We start from the raw sequence: 23,719 nt of genomic DNA on the forward strand, positions 1-23,719 counted from the left end.
AGACCTACCTCCTACCAAGTTGGCAGGGCAGGAACCCCAGGCTTCCAGGTGCAGGTTGAGCCACCTAGCCTCGGCTCCAGATCTGGGCATCCCTACGCTCTCAGGGGCCTGGGAAGCCCCCTGTCCCCATAGGCTCAGAAATGCCTGCTCCTGCTCCCTGGCCGCCCTCCTTTACCCATGCCTGCTCCAGTGCAGAGCATAGCAGCCGTGGAGCCAGGCACTGTCACAATCCAACCAGGTGGGCACACGCTCATGGCGGTGCTGACACACCAGCAGCCCGCTACTCAGCCGCCTCCAGACTTTAGGCATCATTGAGCACAGGAGGGAGGCCGGGTGGCTGAGAGTGGCTCCAAGTGGGGCCTTACCCCTTGGGGCAAACAACCTGAGCGTAGTGGACAACGTGTTGAAAGCGGCAGGAGGTATACAGCTTCCTAGGCAGGAAAGGGGGGGTCTCCAGTGAAGCCCCACCTTCAGGCCAGTGAGAGCCTGATGCCTTGGTGCTAGACTACTGGTTCCAGCGGTCTGGAGTGAAAACTTCATTGATCCAATCAGATGGTGGATCCAATCAGATGGTTCGGCCAATCAGATGGTGCTTTTTTCAGGCCTGCTCATGGCTGACCATGGATCAATCAGCATGCACTTCCTTTATTCTGAACATATAAAAACCCCCAGCCTCAGCCAGCCTCAGGTACTTGCTGGCATGACCTGCCTGCAGAAAGGAACTCAACACTCTGGGTCTCCTCTTTGCTGAGAGCTGGAGACTCGCCAGAATGACCTGCCTGTGCAAAGCAGCTACCCACTTCGGGTCTCCTGAAAGCTGTTCTGTTGCACAATGAAGTTCCTCTCTGCCTCGGTAACGCTCCAGTTGCTCATGAATCTTAGTCGTCTTCAATGTAGGACAAGAATTCAGGACCTACCAAATGGTGGAACGGAAAGAGCTGTAACACAAACAGGGCTGAAACACATCCCTCCCCCCCAACTCACCACATTGCGGCTGACAAGAAGGAAAGAAGAGCTATGGCTCCTCTCAGAGCCCAGACCTCAGGGCCCCCTAGCCCAGGGCTGTGACATGCTGTAACATGCTCTTTGGGGCTCTGCAGTTCCTGGCATCCCTGAGCTTTCAGGCGCCATCATGTACCTCCTGTCCAGCTGCTGGTGCCTACAGTGGAAGATGCTTGCAGTACGTCTGATCTAGCCACAGCCTCACACAGAGTTGGCACCTACAACTGCCTGCCCCACCACAGCTGGCGTACCTGGCTGTGTGCAGTGGCCAGACTTGGCGCTCTCTCGCTCACACAGCGCTTGCCACTCCATGCCTGGATCCAGGCTGGTAGCGCGACCTTAGTGCAGCCTGCTGGGCTGAGTGGGTAAAATGAGCCCAGTGGACAGAATAAGCCTAGTGGGTGCAAGCAAAACCCAAGCAGAGACACCACTGGCCACAGAGGTTTCCAATTGGTGAAGTGACAACCTAAGGATCCCATGACAATATTTTATCTTGTCCCTTCATCCCAATGTCTGCATCTACCTCATTTTGCATCCTTAAAACATCTGAAAAAGGCTGATACACATACTGGCATCTCAATTAATATATATTCATTATGTAAACAGGAAAAGATATATAAATGTGCCTTTAAAATGTATATAAGAAACTCATCAGAGACTGAGATATGTCCTATGAACCAGTTCAGGCTTACATTCAAAATTATTTTAAAAGAGATACTTAAAATATTAATCCCAACATTTTCATAAAGGCCACTAGTGAGAAAGAAATATCTTCTCCCTTTGAGAAATACATCTGTCTTAACGGAAGGTCAAATGCAGACTAAAGCTACTGAATATCCATCATCCAGGAAGAATAGTTGATTATTCTTGCTCTTATTTACACTGGTACTAAGAAGGTTTATTTTTTGTTCCATTAAGACTATAAACTAGAATTAGTAATTGAAAGTAATAGGAGGAGGTATTTGCTTCTTTTCTAATAAAGTGTAAGACCAAGAAATTCAAACTACCTACAAAATGCAAACAGATATTGGCCAACCTCTGGGCTATTTTATTTTATTTTATTTTTGGAAACAGAGCCTCACTCTGTGGTCCAGCCTGGAGTGCAGTGGTGCAATCTCGACTCACAGCAACCTCCACATCTTAGACTTAAGCAATTCTCCTGCTTCAGCCTCCCGAGTAGTTGGGACTACAGACGCACACCACCACACCTGGCTATCTGTGTGTGTGTGTGTGTGTGTGTATTTTTTATTTAGTAGAGACAGGGTTTCACCATGTTGTCCAGGCTGGTTTCAAACTCCTGACTTCAAGTGATCCACCTGTCTCAGCCTCCTAGAAGGCTAGGACTACAGGCTTGAGCTACCACACGCAGCCTGGGCTCTTTATTTAATAATAAATCTTATAATTAAAAGAAAAATATATTCATTCAATAATTACTCATTGTTGAGATGTCATAGTCAGTTGGGTGTCTAGTAAAGATTTAGACTTAAAGGTTAAGAGCACAACATTTAGTCCATTAGAAACAATGATGTTCCAAATGATATCCTGGATAACCTATAAGAGTTAATGCATTTTCTAAGTAAGCACTTTAGACTGTTGTTAGTGATAGAAACAACCCCAATAATGGATAGCTAGCAGAGCATAAAAATTTTAAAGATGTGTGTCTTACTTGAAGCACTAAAGGTTAATTAAGTGAGGATCTATTGAACTAGGAGAAGGAAGGTTTTCTTTGAGACAATATTAAGCACTAAATTGTTAGTATAAGATTACTAACAATGCCAGCAAATAATCGAGACCCCCCAAACAACCTCCTGCTGAAATATTCAGCCCAGAAGAGCAGTTTCTCATACAGATATGATTCTTCACCATGGAATTTATGAACTAGGGTCAGCACTTTGAAATATATTAACCAGCAACTGGGGCAGATCCACCATAATCTAAGAGCAAAGACCTCAGTGTAATAATTACTCTGACCTTTTAACAGGTAGTGAATCCAAATAAAGGGCATTTAAAAATATGCAACATGTAAAGAAGACTGACGCTGGCAAAACAGTACAGTACAGAGTCAGTGAAGCCCCAGTGTGAGAAGCTTGACACAGTGAAAATTTACGCCATTCTAAACTTCATGAGATCAAGGACCTTGTCCATTATGTTGCTGAGCAATATTTCACTCCCCTGTTTATTGAATTTTGTTATACTCTATGCTAGTAATATATTTCTCCCATTCATTTCTTGCTTTGCTTGCAATGTGTGACTTTCATTTATGCACTCCCCTTATCTATTTAAGTACTGGGTTTTCAATAGGTTGTTGTGTGTTTCTTCTTTTCTTTTTTCATTTACTATGTATTAGTTTGGGTAAAATTTTCTCTCTACTTTTATGAATCTTGTTCTTATTTCATTATTTCTAGAGTTTGCATTCTCTACCTCAATAGCTCACTCTTCTGACATCTGCTAAAGGCAGTTCTTATCAGTATAGTTTCACTGACGTCTAGTGATAATGTTTTATTAAATGTTACATTGAGGCTGAAATCCCCCACAGCAGGTAGCCCAGAATCATTACCAGTCTGAATATTTTCTGTACCAAGATGATAATGATAAACACAAAGTCTCAGTTGGAGGCTTACCACTTATTACTTAATCCACAAACCCCCTGCAGGTTTATTCTGGTGTCTTCAAATGCCCACCCAAGGGTTGTACAAAAGCCTAAAGCTAAAATACACAAATAGTTTTTAAAAGGTCTTATTATACAACATAAGCTTTTTGCTTTAGAGAGATTGTTACCTTTCTAACAAGAAGCCCGAAGTAACCTAAGTATTTGAAAAAAAAAAAAAAATCTGTACATCACTAAGTGTCCCTTCTAAGTATTTTGAAAACTCTTCCTAAAATATTTTTCTTATTTCAACTAAGAACCAAATGAAATACTTCAAATTACCATTTAATGAAATGTTTAGATAAGGGCAATGAAAGAAGTTTTAAAAGAATTGTCTCCAGACATCATAAATTCTGTAAGTCAAACTGGCTGAGCATTATTCAAGTCATGATGAGGACTGCACACCAGGCACAAAAGGCCAAAGGGCTGGAACATTACCCTAAGCAAAACGATGGAGAAGGCACAAATGTATATGAGAGGGAGACATTCACAGTCTTAGCAGCGCTACCTAAGTTGCAAAGTAACATAAAATTTATTTCTCATAATATCATGTGGACTTGCCAGGATTTACTTGTGTTAAAAAAAAAAATTGATAGGCAGATCGGTTTTCAGATCAAAACCAAGAGGTGAGAGAGTCTAACACACATATCCAGGGCAAGCCGTGCTGTTCTAGTTCTTCCCACTGATGCCAAGGCGGGTTTAAAGACAGCAATTGGCAAAGGGAAAATTTAATCAATTGAGAATTGAAAAATAAATGCTTTCCCAATTTAAGTTCCATTTTCAGATGACTACAAGAAGGCTGTTTCAAAAATCACCTTTTTAAGAGCTGAAGCTTTAATTTCCAAGTGAAATATTTATGCTGTTTTAGATATGGCTTGCTTTATAATGATAGCTAAACTACAGGGAGTCACAGGGGCTGACCAAGCACTTGATGTAAATTGGAGGTGACCCGGGTAAGGATCTGATTGTACTCATTCATTCTTGTGGAAAATTCATTCCAAAGTACTACCATGTAGCTGGTACTATGCTAAAGGCCATGCATACCATAAGGAAAAATAAGATATAGTGCTTGTCCCCAAGGAATTTATGAACTAAAAGAGAAAAGTTTCATGAAAAAAAGAGAATTAGATATAACTACTATACAAAATACTAAAAGAAACAGGAGTTTGAAGAAAACTAAGGTTTACTTTGACTGGAGTGACCAAGAAAAGTCCAATGAATAGAAGAAATGGCATTTAATCTAGTTGTGACAGCATTAGTAAGAGGTTTTCTTTTGCTTTTTAAAGTTTCTCATAACAAAATAAATACATATTCATGGCAGAAACTTTAGAAAACATAAATGGGCAAAAGGAAGAAAACAAAAACTCTGACCCTCAAATATAACCACTGTTAACATTTTGGTGTACATGCTCAAAATATGAATATTTAAAATATCCTACATTGATATTTAACATTGATAGAATGGATATTATTTTCACGGAAGTATGCCTGTGATCTATTGTTAAGTGAAGATAGCAGATTGTAGAATTGATTATACATTCATGCATAAAAATACATAAATTAAACCCTATACACTGTGAGAGAACAGATATGTGTTGTATTTTAAAGTTTATTTCTTATTTTTTTCTCTCTTTTTAGTGTGTATGTTTTTTTCTAAGAGAAGAGCTTTGAAATGCATTTCTAACTGAGAGATTTTATGCCTCAGTTAAGTATAACAAAAATAAAATGGTAATCTCATTAATCATCATAAAGTTAATGAACAAATTCAACACTTAGGACAAACAGACTTTACAGCTTCAAGCGAACAAGAGTCCTCTACAACATTCTTACAGTTGTGATTTCATGGAACAAACATATGTAGCCTCAATGCTGTAAGTCAACAATTCCTGAGGAAAAGAAACTATTAAAGCAGAACTATGAATTTTACAACCAAGTCCTTCGTCTTTTTAGTAAACAGAAAGAAACTCAACTTTATCATGACAAAATACTATACATGTATTTATTTGCATTTCATTACCATATATATGATGTATATATACACACACCATATATATGGTACATTCCCTATATGGTGTGTGTGTATATATACACCATATATATGGTAATGAAATGCGAATATTCTTTAACCTGCTTCCTTATCTTTGTAAACAAAGGGTAATAGCCAAGTCTCTGCATTCTCAGAAACTCTTGATATAAACAGATTATTAAAGCCAAAGCTTTTCCACAGAACACCATTTGAAAATTATGGCATATGGTTTCTACTATAATTTTAATCAAGACTGAATCAAAGTATTGAGACTTTATAATTTTCTATCGTTGAAACCTGCCCCCGATAGTTAACGTGGGTTATCCTGTTCTTTTTTCAAGGTGCCCAGATTTCATATTGTTCAAACACACATGCTCTACAAACAATTTGTGCAGTTAACACAATCATCAAAGGGTCCTGAGGTGACATATGTCCTCCTCAGTTTACGAAGATGATGGGATTAAGAGATTAAAGTAAAAACAGGCATAGGAAATCACAAGAGTATTGATTGGGGAAGTAATAAGTGTCCATGAAATTTTCGCAATTTATGTTCAGAGATTGCAGTAAAGACAGGCGTAAGAAATTATAAAAGTATTAATTTGGGGAACTAATAAATGTCCATGTAATCTTCACAGTTTATGTTCTTCTGCCCCAGCTTCAGCCGATCCCTCCATTCGGGGTCCCTGACTTCCCCCGACAATTTTCTATTTCCATACTGCATACTGTTGAATAATGTGGTGTTTTGTTTAACAATATAGCATAAACATCTATTTCTACCAAAGATTAATGTTGTGTTATTTTAATGGCTGCATTATAACCTATTCTAGAACTAAATCATACTATAACTAACAATTATCTTATTAAACACTGTAAATATTTCTAATTTTTCATTAGTATAAATAATGCTTCTATGACTATACTATTATGAAATATTTTCCACATACAAATATGCATTTGTGCATTTTTTTTTCAAAATAGTCTTAGAAAATCACATAAAGTGGGAAATTTGGGGAACAAAGAGTATGCCCATTTTAAAGGCTGCTCTTAAGTATTGCTCAAACACTTTCCTAAAAGTTATATATACGTATACATTGTAAATCTCCTCAGCAGGGTATTACAGTGTTTTCTTTTTCCATAATCTTTTAAACACTAGATATTATCATTTTTTCAAAATTATTTTCCAAGTTTGGGATAAAAAGTGACATTCAATTTAGTTTAAAATTGCACTTTATTTCTAGTGAGGCTTCGTGGTTTTTATGATATTGCAGCTCAGAAAATGATACTTCAAAGTATGATGTTTTAGCATGCTGAGTACTTTGATCTAAAGAACATTGGGAGGCCCCAGAACCAAAGTCTCTCTGACCTTTTCCTGCCCTCTTATCTCTTGCCCCTCTCTCTCCCACCAAAGAAGTCAAAGAAACTAGAACCCTTTTTTCCTAAGGCTGGTTATCAAAACCCTCTTTCTCAAAGCTAGTCATAAAATCTAGAAATACTACTCCAATCTTCCTCCACTTTTCTGTGTAAGAGCTAACAATAAAGAAATTATGGCCAGGTGCAGTGGCTCATGGCCGTAATCCCAGCACTTTGGGAGACCATAGCAGGCAGATCACTTGAGGACAGGAGTTCGAGACCAGCCTGGCCAACATGGTGAAACCTGCCCCTACTAAATCTATAAAAATTAGCCAGGCATGGTGGACCATGCCTGTAATCCCAGCTACTTGGGAGGCTGAGGCAGGAGAATCACTGCAACCTTGAAAGCAGAGGCTGCAGTGAGCCAAGATCGCGCCACTGCACTCCAGCCTGGGCAACAGAGCAAGACACAATCTCAAAAAAAAAGAAAGAAAAGAAAGGAAAAAAGAAAGAAAGAAAGAAAAAAAAAAAAGAAATTCTCTGACCTACCTCGTTTGGTGGAAGATCATAAGATTCATTCCAGAAGAAGTCCAGCCTTTTCTGAAATGTCACAGAGAGAGGCCACAAATAGTCCAATCAGGTCCTCCTGAGCTCTCCCACTCAGTTTACTGGATTACTATTGGATCATTTCCTTTTTGTCTAGTTACATCTCTACATATTTCTCCACTCTTTACTGAACATAGGAATAAGAATGGAAATTGTTCTTTTGGGTCTTTAAGTCTTCATTCTGAAGGTTACCACATCATGTAAAACTTTGATTAAATAAATATTATGGTTTTCTCTTGTTAACCTGCCTTTTGTTATAGAAGTGTCAGCCATGACCCTTATAATGGGGAGGGAGGAAAGGTATCACACTTTATTTTTGGTCGTTTGCTTTTATATTTGATTTGCTTGCATCGGTAAATTGGATTACAGTTCCATCATATTCAGTGCCTCTGCCTAAGGTGATTTTCCTTATTTGGTGGGTATACATTTGTGATGGTTAGCTTTATGTGTCAGCTTGACTGAGTTAAGGGATACCCAGATAGCTATTAAAACATGACTTTTAGATGTGCCTACAAGGATGTTTCCGGAGGATATTAGCATTTTGAATTAGTAGACTGAGTAAAGAAGATAATCCTCACCAATGTATCAGCCAATATATTAAGGACCTGGATAGAATAAAATGGTAGAAAAGGTAAAGTTTTCACTCTCTTCTTAAGCTGAGACACCTGTCTTCTTCTGCCTTTGGACATTGAAGCTCCTGGTTCTTGGGCCTTCAGGCTTCTAGACTTAAACCAGCACTCCTCACACCCCACTACTGGTTTTCAGGCCTTTGGACTTAGACTGAATTATACCACTGGCTTTCCTGGTTCTCCTGCTTGCAGACAGCATATCATGGGGTTCTCAACCTCTATAACAACATGAGTCAATTTCCATAATGAATCTCCTCATATGTCTATATATATGCTATTGGTTCTGTTTCTCCAGAGAACCCTGACTAATACAACATGCCACCTGTTGAACTCAGATATGGCCATGTAAATTATTCCGCCAAAAAAGAACACTGAAATTAAAATAGCATACCTCTTAACTGAAATTGTAAAAATTAGCTCTTTATTTGCACTTTCTCTTTTTTCCTGCCAGGATACTAATGGCTCCTAGGAAGAAGGTGCTCCTGAGAACTGCAACTGTCCCATAACTAACATATAATATCAGTAAGAACTGCATTTTTATTGTTGTGAGCCAGTGACAGTTTGGTATCACTTTTCTTAGCATAACTGGGGCTATTGCAAATAACTCAAAATTTGAACCAAAAGTAAATTATAATAACAAACCAACAAAATAAAAACTATGTGGCATTCACTGCAAGGCCAAGAAGTGGTCAGAGGTTACATTTTTATCAGAGCTGGATGGATAGTGATCCACATTATACAATAGTGAAACTTTCAGTCATAACTTAGAAGGCAGATCATGACCCCAAAGAGTATGTTCTTGGGTGAAGAACTTGGGAAACAGAATGTTAGTAGCATAACTTGGTCACTATTTGATTCCTTTGGCAAGATTCCTTAAAAAGGAAATGAATTTTAAAAAGCATTTACTTGTTTGCCATAAAGAAAAGAGAATCTAGAAACACTGAGGTTATAGTGGTGGAAGATGCGACTAGTTCTCATCTCTATCTAGAAAAAATATAAAACTGAGAAAGCCTCTGAGTGACAAAGAATGATTAAATTACAGACTCATGGCAAGGCCCCAGTCAACATAGTTGAAACTCAATTGAGTAATAGCACCCAGTCCAGTCAGATAAAAGAAATTGAAGGTGCGCCCTTCCAAATCCCAGCCTGATAAACTCAAGGTACCCATAATTAAGTGTCAAGTCAAGTTCAGAAAACATTGTGGATGTGAGTCCTGGCACATGGAGCTAATTGAGAGCAAATAAATAAGAATCTGACTACATTTTTGCACTGAACTGTCAAAATCACCACCAATCTAGCCTCAAATAAATCATGAGTAATTAAGATTAAAATATCACCAGGATATGTGGCAGATTGAGAAAGTTTAAAGAAAACTTTTTTTTTTTTTTGCAATGCTTATTGTAATTTTTAGAAATAGTAGAAGACAATAAGAGAAAAGGCAGAGACCTTTCTAAAAGGAAGTGTCAAAAGTCACAGAGTACAAGGGGTAGGGAGCTGCCCCCAGAAGGAGAATGAGGGTTTATACAGGAACATTCCTCATACATAAGGTAAGGAAAATTGTGACATTGATCCTGTAAGATTTGTTTTACTGCAGACAGATACTACTCTGTCTTTCCCTTTCTTTTCATTTCTCCATGGGAATTACACTTCTAGAGTGATGCTATCCCAGCTCTATCAGTGTGTGCATGTGGGAGATAGGGAAAATAATGTGTTTTGTTTATGTGTCTCCAACTCAAGAGGAACCTTATTCAAACTGAATATAGGAAAAAAAAAAAAAAAAATGTGGCATCTCTCATAGACCTGAAGTTTAAGCTCAGTGTTTGGTATGCTTTGGAATATTTGTCCTCTCCAAATCTCGTGTTGAAATGAGATCCCCAGTGTTTGAGGTGGGACCTGTCAGAGGTGTTTGGGTCATGGGGGTGGATACCTCATGAATGGCTCGGTGCTTTCCCCTGGGTAATGAGTTACTGCAAGATCAGGTTGCTTAAAAAAGCCTGGCACCTCCTTCCTACTCTCTCTTGCCCCCTCTCTCACCATGCGACACATTTGCTCCCCCTTCAGCTTCCACCATGAGTAAAAGTTTCCTGAGGCCACACAGAAGCTGAGCAGATGCTGGTGCCATGCTTGTACAGCCTGCATAACTGTGAGCCAAATAAACCTATTTTCTTTATAAATTACCCAGCCTCAGATATTCCTTTAGAGCAATGTAAAACAGACTAACAATGGGTGTTGTAATTGAATAATTTTTGGGTTGTCTCCCTTGGGTGGAGGTGGGAGATTATATTACTGTTCACTCATATTTTATATCCCTTAATGTGGTACTTTTCCCTAAAAGTAGATTATAAACTCCCACTCTCTGAAATTTACTGATAGCCATATGACTGGCTTTCATCAATGAAATATGAGTGGCGGTAATGTGTGTCACTTCACACAAAGGCTTTCACAGTGAGCTCATGGTTCAGATTCCTCTTTTCCTTCTGCTGAAATATCAGCAAGATTCTAGAAAGAGGGTTCACATTACCCTGGGTCTCTTAAAAAAGATTATGGGGAGAGGGGCTGTAGTTATCCCACAATGGATATGAACTATAGTGAGAAATAAGCCTTTGCCTTTGTAAAAGAATTAGGTTGTGTGATATTTGTTACCACAATGTCCTGACTAATACATAGTTTTTAATTTTGCCTAATTTATTATATAAGTTTATATAAGATATATAGATATATATACACACGCGCATATATAAAGATATAAATTTAAGCATTTTTTGACAAAATGACAAATATTGGTTCCATTTTGTCATTAGAACTTTTAAAAAGTATTTTAGCCTAGAAGAAATCTTCTATCTGCATTAGCTCAATCTCTCCACTTTTTCTAGTCCAGGTAGAAAACGAGAGAGAGAGAAAAGAAAATTGATAAATTTTTTACCTCACTGTCCAAGTGTATATAAAAGTTATACATATTGTCCCTAAAATATTATAGTCTTTTTAAAATTTCATTCTTTGTAGTCTTTTTAAAAATTCAATTCTTCAATTCTTCTAGGTAGTAGTCTGGTCAAGAAATTGAATGCTAACTTATTTAGTTGTTAATATTGAAAACATATTGAAAAAAAAAAACCTGAGTTTCTCCTATTCTCCACTCATTACCCAACACAGAACACCTCTATGCCCTCTGTTCACAAAATGCGTGGGGATTTCTCCCTTCTGGCAATCAATCAGTCCATTCCACAGTGGACACCAGCTGGGTGTCCTCGAATTCAATTCTGACATATCTACCTGGAGACTGTTCGATTCCACAGGTTGAGGGCCCAGTCCTACAAATCTGACCCTCACTTTTAATGCCAACTGAAAGCCCCAGATTTTGTTAAACCTGTGTGTCTGGCCGACCAGCTATAAATCAGGGTTCCCATGACCCCGCTCTTTGGGTTCAACTTGTTTGCTAGAGTGGCTCACAGAACTCAGGAAAACACTTTACCTACATTTATGTTTGTTGTAAAGGATATTACAAAAGATACAGATGAAGAGATGTGTAGGGTAAAGAATATGGAAAGGGGCACAGAGCTTTCCTGCCTTTTTCTGGCACGCCACCCTCCAGAGACCTGTGCTGGTTCAGCAGTCAGAAGGCTCCTGGAATACGGTCTTTTAAGATTGTATAAAGGCTTCACTATGTAGTTTTGATTGATTGGACATAGGTGATCATCTTAACTTCGGTCTCCTCTTCCCTCCCTGGAGGTTGGGAGTAGGGCTGAAAATCCCAACCCTCTAATCCTACTTTGTACCAGTTTGGTGGCCAGCCCCTATCCTAAAGCTATCTAGGGGCTGCAAGCCATCAGTCAATCATTAGCATACAAAAAGAAACATCACCTCGGAGATTTTAGGAGTTGTACAACAGGATTAGCGGGCAAAGACTAAATATATATTTCACCATATCACAACTATTTATTAAATAATCTTATCTCCCTTCACAGATTTGAAATGCTATAGTTATCATATGTTACATTTCTATTTAACTTGCATTTCTGGATTTCTTGCTCTGTTCTATTTAGCTGTCTTTTAAATACACAATATTTTAATGATTGTAAATGTACATATGTTTCCATATTTTGTAATCGCAGACAGACTCATTATGCCCATCATTACTCTGGTCCTCCAAAATTATATTGGTCATTCTCATTCATTTACTCTTATAAATTAACTTAACACATACTTTTGGCAAGTTCCTTCCAAAATTCATCAAGAGAACAATTTCCTACCCAATTCATAACTTAATTGAGAGAACTGATATTTTTAAATATTGAGACTTCTTGTCAAGAAAGATGGATATCACTTCACTAACTCATCTTTTATTTTTTTTCTTAGTAATCTATTTTTATGCTTATGGAAAGTTTTAAAATATTATTACAATTGGGATAATTTTATTCATTTTTAAACTTGTAATAAAGATTTTATTTTTACATCCAGCTTATTAGGATTTTCTGTTTTATTTTTTCAAGTAAATATTATTTATTTAATTAGACAGTTATATCATTTACAAATGATATTTTATCATTTTCTAAAACTGATATATAATTTTTCTTCTTTAATTACATGACCAGAACTTTCTGCATAATGTTGAATAACAGATAGTGGACATCCTTGTCTTTGTTATTTTAATTGCAGTATTTCTTATATCTCAATTTTCAAAGTAATAGCAACTTTTTTTTTTATAGAAGCTCTTTTTGTGTTAAATAACTACCTTGCCCTAGTATGAGTTTTTAATCAGAAATGGATATTGAAAGTTTCAGCATTTGAAATGACTATAAGATGACCATACTGTCAATAAATAAGAGCAGCATTTTAATTTTATCAAATAATTCCTAATGTATTTAAATTTCAGAAATAAGCCTATTTAAAATTTGTTAATTTTTTAACACCCAACTGACTTCCATTTCCTATATTTTATTTGGATTGTTTTATTTCACTACAGTGAAATCTCCATGACGGCTAGAACCCACCACTATATGTCTAGTACAGTTTACAGTAGCTTGTAATTATTAATTACAGTACCAGTAATTATTATTAGTCAATGGAGAACTACATACCTTTAAGTGAGATTGCTCTTTGTTTATGTTTTCTCTCATTGTCAAATTATGTTATCATACTAAAGGGATTTAAGGAACATTCCTGAATATGGCAGGTTAAATTGATACAGATGATTCTACTACTCTCCCTTCTGCTACAAAAATGAAAAAATGGTGGTTAAAACATAACTTTAAAAAATTTCTTTCCACATTAAAAAACATAAGAAAGGAAAAAAAGAAGGACTATCTCTGGGTTTATGAATATGAAGAGGAAACAGAGATAGTGTGGTCAGCCTAAAAATAGATTACCTGGCACTCACAGGACTTTTCCTTTACCAGCTGTGAACTGGGTCTTAATGCCCCATGATATTAGGGGATGTGGCCTCAGGCCAATGGGAAGACATGTGGAGCCAAAACTGATCCATCTGTGTAAGCCAGGAGCTTACAAGAGGTATCTCTTCTGTTTAGATGTAAGCATTAGGTGAAGAGGCTGTTCTATATTTAGAGCCTAGGGGTGAGGTCCAAATTTATGATAACCTTTGTAATTTAGCTACAATGTGAAAGATTAATATTTTCAACTCATCCAGGGCCAGTGGAAGCCCTGTTGTGAAAAGAGGTGTGAAAGGATACCTTCTGAATATTGCTGGACTTGTGCTTGCCCCATGGCTTACTAACTCCCACAGTAAAAGCAAATCAACAACATCAAAATAAAGATTTACAGATCATGATCTCCCAAGAGTAAAGCTACAATTTACATAACAAACAAATTATAAGGTGGAAACAACAGATGCCACAAACAGGGTAATTAGCACATGACAAACTTCAGATTTCAGAAAATTCTGAGAATGGAAATAATTATGATTAAAATTAGAAAAATAAGGGAATTGAAGCTATAATGGAGAATAGGATACTCCTAAGAAATTAAAGGGTGGATTTGTAAAATGGCCATATACAATTTCTAGAAATTGAAAAGATAGTTATTGATTGTTTTGGGGCTCAGAAAATGATTCCCCAAAGTATGGCACGTTAGCATGCTGAGTCGTTTGGACTCAAGGAGATTGAAACGCCTTAGCAGCAGCCTTAGAAACAGAGTCTCTCTCTCTAACCTTCTCCTGCCCTCCTGTCTCCTGCCCCTCTCTCTTCCCCAAGGCAAGCCATAGAAATAAAAATTCCTGTTTCTCTAGGTGGGTCATAGAAACCAGAACTCCTCTCCCCCAAAGCAAGCCATAAACCCTAGAAATATTACTCTAACCTTTCCCCATCTTTCTAAGAGATGTCCATAAATAAATTCTCAGACTTATCTTGTTTGATAGTAGATCCTAAGACCCTCATTCCAGAGAGGTCCTGCCCCATACCCAGGAGAAAGGAATGCTACACAGAAAGGACAAAAAAAGAAGTCTGAACAGAAAGGCCTTACTACATTTCTTCCCTCAGTCTATTATCATTAAATTATACTCTTTTCGTCCAAACACACTTCTAACAAGGCTGTCCGTTCTTACTGAAACTAAGCATAAAAATGGACAGTTTTCCCTGGGTTTTAGGGTCTTTATTTCAAAAAACTCCCTTCTAGGTCATGTGAAGCTTTAATTAAATAAATTGATTATGCTTTTCTCTATTAACCTAACTTTTGTTACAGGAGTATCACCATGACCTTCATGATGGGGAGGAAAGGTATCATACCTTTTCTGCTCCTATAATTCTGGTCCTCATTCCAGAGCTTGCAGATAAGATCCTGAGACAAAAAAGAGCCAGGAAAAAAAAATTCAAGATCAACTCTTTGAAATCTTTGCTCATAGTGCCTGGTCAAGAACAGAAGGTAAAAATTCTCCTTATCATGCCTGTAATCCCAGCACTTTGGGAGGCCAAGGTGGGCGGATCACCTGAGGTTGGGAGTTGGAGACCAGCCTGACCAACATGGTGAAACCCCATCTCTACTAAAAATACAAAATTAGCTGAGCATGGTGACGGGCACCTGTAATCTCAACTACTTAGGAGGCTGAGGCAGGAGGGATCACTTGAACCCGGGAGGCGGAGGTTGCAGTGAGCTGAGAGCATGCCATTGCACTCTAGTCTGTGCAACAACAGGGAAATTCCAGCTCAAAAAAAAAAATTGCTTTTCTCCTTAAATGTTCCCTTCTGTATTAGTCTGTATTCATGCTGCTGATAAAGACATACCCGAGACTGGGCAATTTATAAAAGAAAGAAGTTTAATCATATTTACAATTCCACGTGGCTGGGGAAGCCCCACAATCATGGTGGAAGGCAAGGAAGAGCAAGTCACATCTTACGTGGATGGCAGCAGACAGAGAGAGAGCTTGTGCAGGTAAACTCCCATTTTTTAAAACCATCAGATCTCATGAGACTCATTCACTATCACAAGAACAGTGCAGGAAAGACCTACCCTCCAATAATTCAATCCCTCCCACCGGCTTCCTCCCATGACACGTGGGAATTGTGGGAGTTACAGTTCAAGATGATATTTGGGTAGAGACACAGAGCCAAACCATATCACCTTCCAAATTCAGGTTAGCAGGAGAAAATTATTTATATAAACTAGCTCATCAGTAAGAAAAAATTCATATATCCAGTTTCTGATTACAGGATATACGTTCTGAAATTGATCTATTTGAATTCTTTAGGTAATTTTTCAGGAAGAATTTATAGGCAGTGTGATAAATAATTCTTTCCACATCTAAAAACATTTGTGTGTGTACATGCATTCACATGAATAATTGGACGATAAATAGAATTATTGGGACCCAGTATTTTATCTGTAAAGACCCACTTCAGTTTCTCCTGAGCAAACTGTTCCAAGCTTTCTGTGACGTTAACATGGCTATGTAACTAAGATTTGGGTATGGAATGTAGGTAAAAGTGTTATGTGTCACATCCATGCTTGCCCCTAAAAACCTCATGAGCTTCTCTCCCATTTTTCTTTCCTCATCTGCTGACTTTGAAAGGAGAGAACTCCAGAGACCTGGAGGAAACTGAAGCACTAAAGAGCAGCCTGAATCTCTGCATAACCACAAGAAGACTACTTGCTCAGAAACACCTATTGGGTTTTAATAAGCTAAAAGAACTTTATATGATGTATCCATATTTTACATATAGATATGTATGTATTATTTTACATACAGTATATACACTATATAATACATGTATATATTATTTTACATACAGTACTTTCACTATGGTAAACCACTGAGATGGGGGGTTTTGTAACAGCATCTTGTGTTATTTACCATAACCAATCTAAGAGAGTTTCTTGGATTATCATGTTTCACACATTTTATGTTCAAGTTATTCTTTCCCTTTATGATAACCAGCTTTTAAAAATCTGGATGCTTGCTAAATTTTCTTATTATCTTTGAAATTTAGGATATGTGTAGGTGTAATTGGCATATCATTAATTCTCACTGAATTCTTTCCACATGAAGATTCAGCTTATGGTAGGCAAAATAGCTTTCCCAAAGGAAACTTTGAGTATGTTATCTCTTATGGCAAAAGGGAGTTTGTATGTGTGATTACGTGAAGGACTTTGATGTAGGGGAATGGATTCTCCAAATTGGTCCAATCTAATCACAGAGTGTTAAAATTGAAGAAGCTATGTGACAAGAGAATCAGGGTCAGAGAGATGTATAGTTAGCTTTGAAGATGGAGAAAAGGGCCATAAGTCAAAGAATGCAAGTAGCTTCTAGAAGTTGGAAAAGGCAGAAATACATATTATCCATTCACGCATCTAGAAAGAAATACAGCCCCACCTACATCTTGATTTAGCCCAGTGAGGCTCATGTTGGACTTCTAACCTACTGAACTCTGTAAGATAATAAATTTGTGCTGTTTTAAGCCACTAAATTTGTGGTAATTTTTTTTAACAGCAATAGAAAACTAACACATGGGTCTTCTGTCATCTCAGGAAGTTTTCTTATATTTCTTTTAGTGCTGCTTTCCTTCTGAAAATTCTATTGTCCTGTTCTATAAACTCAAATTACATATACATTAAATCATATAGATGTTCTACATGACTCATATGTCTCTAATTTTGTTCCATCAACTTGTTTTCTTTATCTGAGTTCTGGACTTCAAGTGTACTAATTTTGTTTTACTGATATTGAAAATGCTATCCTTGGGCACAATTATTATTATTATTTTTTAGTTTAGCAATGAAAATAAATTTTTAGAACTAATGTTTTAAATCTTAAAATTGGTATCACTATATTAAGATCTTCTATTGTTAGTGAAAGACTTTTTTGATCTCATGTAGAATCTCTATAAGCTCTAAAAAATTGTCTTCAATTTCCTATAATAATTGTGATTCACTGGAGACCATATGTTCTGAATGCTCAAAATGGTTCTCTTCATTTGGACTGCTAAGTCTTTTAATATGCTTAGCTATTTTTCTCTGCTAGCTCATCTCTATGGAAGTGGATATAATTATTATTTTTGATATTTAAAATAAATGAAAAAATAGAAAAATATACTTGAGATATATCGTAATTTTTCTTTGCCTGCGCAGTAATCCGGTATCTCCTACCTGGTGAGCATGGAGTTGTAAGCAGCAGGAGGTGTCCACAGGCATATCGTGCTTCATCCTTGTCTAAAACAAGTTTATTCTTTTGTCTCTCTTAGCAGACTGGAGCCCACTGAACATCAAAACCCTCTCCAGTGGTCACATGGCAGGAGCTCACCTAGGTATTGCTCAGTCCCCAGTCCTCAGTGCCTACATACAGTCGATCCATTTCATTTTACTTTTAAAATCATAAATGGCGTTGCATGCAACTGCTATTATTTTGATCCATAGATATTGTGGAGAGGACACTGCAGGGGTGGGAAACAGAATTATTTGCAGTAATGGACAGGCATCATATTGCCTTTGTAGTAATGGGCAGTACAGACCCTAGATTTGATTGGTATTGAAATTTTATATCATTACTTTGTATCTCAAAGTACTATTTAAAAAGTTATGACTGGCCGGGCATGGTGCCTCATGTCTGTAATCTTAGCTCTTTGGGAGACCAAGGTGGGCAGATCACTTGAGGTCAGGAGTTTGAGACTAACCTGGCCAATATGGTGAAACCCTGTCTCTATTGAAAATACAAAAATTACCCAGGGATGGTGGCACGTACCTGTAGTCCCAGCTACTTGGGAGGCTGAGTCAGGTGAATCACTTGAACCCAGGAGGCAGACATTGCAGTGAGCCAAGACTGTGCCACGGCATTCCAGCCTGGGGCACAGAGTGAGACCTTGTCCCCACCCCTCCAAAAAATAAATTAAAAATATTAAAAATTTTTAAAAAACTGTTTTTTCTTTGTATTTCAGAGATATAAATTGTACTAATTATTGTTGGTTAAATAAGAAATAATATCATAATCAAATTACATTATTGGATACCTGGACATTTCTGGATGGAATAAGCACATTTAATAAACAGCACTGTAATAAATGCTTCTACAAATATTTTCTTGTTTATTTTTATTTAATTCTTTAAAAATTATATTAGATACACATTATAATCTATATATTAAAGAAAAGATAACTGAAATGCAGAGGATTAAGTGTTGTCCAAAATACCAGTAAAAATTAGCAGAGCCAGAATTAGAATTTGAACACGGACTGACCAACTCCAAATTTAGTTTTGAAATTGAAGGGCAAATACATTTAGTGGTAAATTGTTTTAGGAGGACATGTGATTTCTGTGTATAAAGGAAATTGTACATATCTAAACTAAGAAATCAGTGGTCTAAATGGCATCAGTGGGTCCTGGCTGTTCCTGAACTCTCTATCAGAGTGTACTGTGAGGTTTCCTGTATCATAGAAGTAATGTGATTGATCAAGAATCTTTTGCCTTTTTAATATAAATTACATTTCTGTGATTTTCATGATGTAATTGCTTCAGTGTATAGTTCTTTTTCATGCTAAATTTCACATTTCCTTGATGTGGTCAGTTTCCACGAATTCAACTCAGTGAAATTCAAATAGGATTACATTTCTTGCATCTAAATAATTTATCTTAAAAAAATGAATGTGAGCATGGTGGCTTAGAAATAGAAAGCTTTGGATACACAGAATCTGCTCTTGGCTTTCAGGAGTATGAAGGAAATTGCACAATAAATCAATTTTTATGGAAGCTATTGACTTGCAACATTTGCTGCTTTTAAAAATTAATAGCTGAAATAATGAACATTCAAAAAACTCTCTCCACCATCAGTTTGATTAATTTCTTGATACAAAGTACAGATGACAGATGTAATATTTGAAACTAGATTTTTCTACAGTCCAATCGGAGAAAATCCAGATAGAGACCACAACAGCCAATACAGTCTCGTAATTTTTTTTCCTTTAATTTCTGCAAAAGATTCCTTTGCATAGACTTGCCCCATCCAATAAAATGAAAGTTTAATTATTTGTATAAATATTATTGTAAATGCATAATAGTGCCTGCACAGTCCAAGTATCATCATTTTATATTAATATTGCATTACAGTAAAACTGGTAATAAAGTGCTGCTCTGGAGAAATTGTGCATGGGATTTCTAACATGGTACTCAGCCAGTAGACGAGTTTATTAAAGTTACTGAATTATGTAGTGGAAGAAATGGAGTTACTTAAACTCTGCCCACAGAATCTGCAACAAAATTGAGACAACGAAATGGTTACAAGAAATTAGATGTCAAACTTTATGATTTTTTATACCAATGTGAAATCCATGAGTAGCTTCAGCTTTCTGTAAACCATACATATCCAACCCAATTAGTTTCCAGTAAATCCATGCAAGCCCAGAAAAACAAGTGAGAATATAATGCAGAAAGATCATAACAGAAAAACAAACCCAGTTATGACTATGAAAACGGCAAAGCAAAATACCCACAGGAATCCTCCTTGAGGCTGTCAAAGAGTCTTGTATGCAGAGGGAATGACAAGGAAGTATATAGTTTTCATTTGGATCTTATCAAAAGGATACTGTCATTCATTCACTATTATATACACTTGAGTGACTGACAGCTACTTTCTAAACCCCTAAGCTTACACTAAAGTTGCTATTTTATAATTGAAAGCCTTTTTAGAACATCTGGGTGGGTGTGTATTTTATTAAAGTTAGGCTAATATGTCATTTGTTCCATGTGAAGATGAAGCACAGTGATTGAGATCATGGGCTTTGGAGTCAGCATGGGTTTGCTTCCCAACTCTACCATTTGCTGTGTGAGCCTGCACAAGTTACTTAAGTTCTCTGAGTTTCTTCCTTTCTTAGATGACTGATATAAAAAAATAAATAAGGCTTTCTCAGTAAAGTATTTGCCAGAAGATCTTACTTAAAATGTACACAACAAATATTGGATACTATCAAAACGATTTATTTTAATTTGACTTGTATCTACTTTTGCCCTGTGTCAGGGGTTCCCAAGACTACTATCAGGTTCAAGAATTCACTAGCACTTGCAAAAGTCAGAAGAGCTATTATACTCATGATATGTTTTACTGCAGAGAAAGGATACAGATTAAAATTGTCAAAAAAAAAAAAAAAAAAAAAGGGTTTAGGGAAGGAGCCCAGGAAAAACAGGCATGAGCTTCCAGTTGTCCTCTCTCAGTGAAGTCACAGAAACAACCCTTAATTATCCTAGAAACAATGTGTGACAACATGTACAAATTATTACCAACTAGGGAAGCTCACTGAGCCTTAGGATCCAGAGTTTTTACTGGAGGTTAGCTACATGGGCATGGAACACCTAAATGACTGGCACTGACTGCTCAATCTCCAGTCCCTCCAGATTTCAAGCAGATACAGTGTTCCCACGGCTCAGGTGAACAAAAACAGGCATCCATTGTAAATCACATTGTTAGCATAAACTATCTGGAATGGTCTAAGGCCCAAGGTATACAGAGACACTCTGGAGGAAGATTATTCCAAAGACTTAGAATTTATCTCCCAGAAGCCAGTCAAGGGCCAATCATTTCTTTATAATGCACAAGATTTGAGCACCCCAAGACTACTGAATTAACACGTTACTGTACTACTAATATATCAACATTACATGCCATGCAGATACTCAGTGCTTGAGCTCCCTCTTTCTCCTTGTCTCTTTCTCTCCACATGCTGGCACACACAAGCACAAACAAGCACACACAAGCACACACACAAACACATACACACACAGAGACTTTTATATAGTTGCAAAATTTTGGAAGTGCACACAATTTAGGTCATCTAATCTCTATTTAGAAATATTTTCCAACTTGCCCCTGCAAATTTGCTCTCATCTTGGACTTTAGTCCTTCTAGTCATCGGTGTTATTATGCCTTGAAACACTATTGGACACTGAGCTACAGGAAAATGCCCTAACCCAAGAGGGCTAAAGAGCCTTAGCTGCAGAGGACACACACCTGAAGAGTGGTAATAGTTTACAATCTATCAAGTCAGCAGATACAAGTGGCCTTCCAGGTGTTGATCAGTAGAGACCAAGTTTGAATAAGGCTGTGCTCACAAGAGAGCGAGCAGAGGCCACACCCTGATGACAATGATGAATCTAGAATGAGAGATGGATGAAGGGTGGGATTTTTTTTGCAAGTCTGTGAAATGGTGCAAGCCACAAGGTGGACAGTTTCCAATTTGCCTGAAAACCGAAAAGCAAAGGGAACATAAGGGATCCCTTTCTTTCTCCTTAGTTCCATCTCATGAAAAAGTGGTGCATCTAATAGAACCAAGTCCTTCTCAATATTTTTAAGAACCTAGCTCATAGCCGAGCTCTCAGAATTATTTACTGAGCAGAGTGCAAGACCTACATCGGTTTTATTGAGGTTCTTTAGCTCAAAAAGTGACCCCATTGCAGTGTCTATGACTCCATATATAGTGTCAGCCTTGAATATTGTGCTTCATGAAAGCAGGCAGTAAAGTACAGTGATTTTAGATAGTTTGGTAAATTATGTGCTAAGGAGAGGATTAATGCCTGATAGCAAATTTGTTAAAACTCAGACTTTGTACCTCCACCTCTTTTTCCTCCTCCTTTTATAGGTTTTCTTGAGAAATTGCCATGTTATTTGTAGTAGGCTGAATAAGGGACACTTAAAGGGATATCAAGTCCTAATCCTAGAGCCTAGAGCCTTTGCAGATGTGACCAAATTAAAGATCTTGAGATGAAAAGTCTATGGGTTGAATTGTAGCCCATGAAAATTCATATGTTGAAGTCCCAGTACCTCATAATATGAACTTACTTGAAAATAGGGTTCTTACAGATGTAATTAGTTAAGATAAAGTTATACTGGAATAAGTATGGTAGGCCCCTAATCCCACATGACTGATGACCTTATTGAAGAGAGACTTTCACACAAGGATAACACTGTGTGAAATTGGGTGATGCATCTACAAGCCAGGAAACTCCAAAGATTGCCAGCCAACCCCCAGAAGCAAAGAGGCATGGAACAGTCTCCCTCAGAGCCTTCAGAAGAATTCAACCCTGCTGACACCTTCATCTCAGACATCCAGTCTTTAGGACTATGACACAGTAACTTTGTTGTTTAAGACATCTGGTGTGCAGTACTTTCTATGAAAGCCTTAGGAAACTAATACAGGAAGCTTTTCTTGGATTATCCTGGTCAGCCCAGAGAAAATCAGAGGGAAATTTTAAATAGTCAGAAGGAAAAACACAGCCAGAAGAGGAGGAGTTCATGTGACCATGGAAGCAGATTAGAGTAATGTGGCCACAAATCAAGAAATGCTGGCAGCCACCCAAAGCTAGAAGAGGCAATGAATGGATTTTCCCACAGAGTCTCTGCAAGGAACACAGCTTTGCCATCAACATGATTTCAACCCAGTAATACTGATTTTGGACTTCTGGCTTCCAGAGCTGTGAGAGAATAATTTTTTGTTGTTTTAAGCTACCAAATTTGTGGTAATTTGAGAGAATATTTTGTTGTTGTTTTAAGCTACCAAATCTGTGGTAATTTATTACAGCTGTGACGGGAAATGAATAATTATATATTCACTTAAGACAAGACCTGCAAATCCTTGTTATGTTTTCTGGAATAGAACCTCTGAACATAGCTATGACAAGGGGCATTACAATGGCAAAGAGCATTACAGGGCAGTGTATCAGTGCTTGGTTAATGTTTCATCTACACTGCTAAATACATACTTACCAATTTAAAATACTGTCTTGTACAGGAATCAAATTACAGCAGCTATGAGGTGAAAGATTTTAAGGATATTTTATCCTAGGATACCAACATAAAATATTTTGAATGACTTTAACAAATTTGGCTACTAGAAAGATGTAAACAAATAAATAATAAGTAATGGTCACTGAGAAACAGCATAAATTTGTTAGCATTATTTATTTATTTTTTTGCCAAAGTTAGTAGACAATAAGCTTTCAGAAATATATTGGGTCTGGTATGGCTCGATTAGGGCATTT

This window comes from Piliocolobus tephrosceles, chromosome 5 (assembly GCF_002776525.5).
Source record: "Piliocolobus tephrosceles isolate RC106 chromosome 5, ASM277652v3, whole genome shotgun sequence".
NCBI lineage: Eukaryota > Metazoa > Chordata > Mammalia > Primates > Cercopithecidae > Piliocolobus > Piliocolobus tephrosceles.